General features: G+C 43.2%; 1 protein-coding gene across 1 annotated transcript in view; it reads right to left on the reverse strand.

The window, feature by feature from the left end:
- Positions 1–447, reverse strand: part of EMH_0014560 (leucyl-tRNA synthetase, putative) — a gene marked incomplete at both ends in the record, with an annotated part of 5,929 nt that overhangs the window by 3,796 nt on the left and 1,686 nt on the right. The gene's annotated exons all lie outside the window — the stretch shown is intronic.

The following is a 447-nucleotide window of genomic DNA, read 5'->3' on the forward strand; positions in this document are numbered from 1 at the left end:
GCTTTTATCTCTCTTGCTGCTCCTGCTGCTGCTGCTCCTCCTGCTGCTGCTGCTGCTGCAGGAGCAGCAGCAGCAGCAGCAGCAGGAGCAGCAGCAGCAGCAGCACCATCAGCAGCAAGAGCAGCAGCAAGTGGATGCAGTGGGTGAACAGCAACGCAGCAGGAAGAGAACAAATGCTGCTGCTGCAGCAGCAGCACCTTTATACTGTCTCTCTTATATCCTTCTGCTGCTTCTTCTGTCTCCTTTTCTGTCTCTCTTTCTTCTCTATCTGTCTCTCTTTTTTCTTTATCTTTTTCTCTTTTTTCTCTATCTTTATATTCTCTATCTTTTTCTGTTTTTTCTCTATCTTTTTCTCTTTCTTCTTTATCTATTTCTCCTTTTTCTTTATCTTTTTCTCTTTCTTCTCTATCTGTCTCTCTTTCTTCTCTATCTGTCTCTCTTTTTTCT

The sequence above is a fragment of the Eimeria mitis genome, genomic scaffold (assembly GCF_000499745.2).
Source record: "Eimeria mitis Houghton genomic scaffold, Emh_scaff508, whole genome shotgun sequence".
Lineage (NCBI taxonomy): Eukaryota > Apicomplexa > Conoidasida > Eucoccidiorida > Eimeriidae > Eimeria > Eimeria mitis.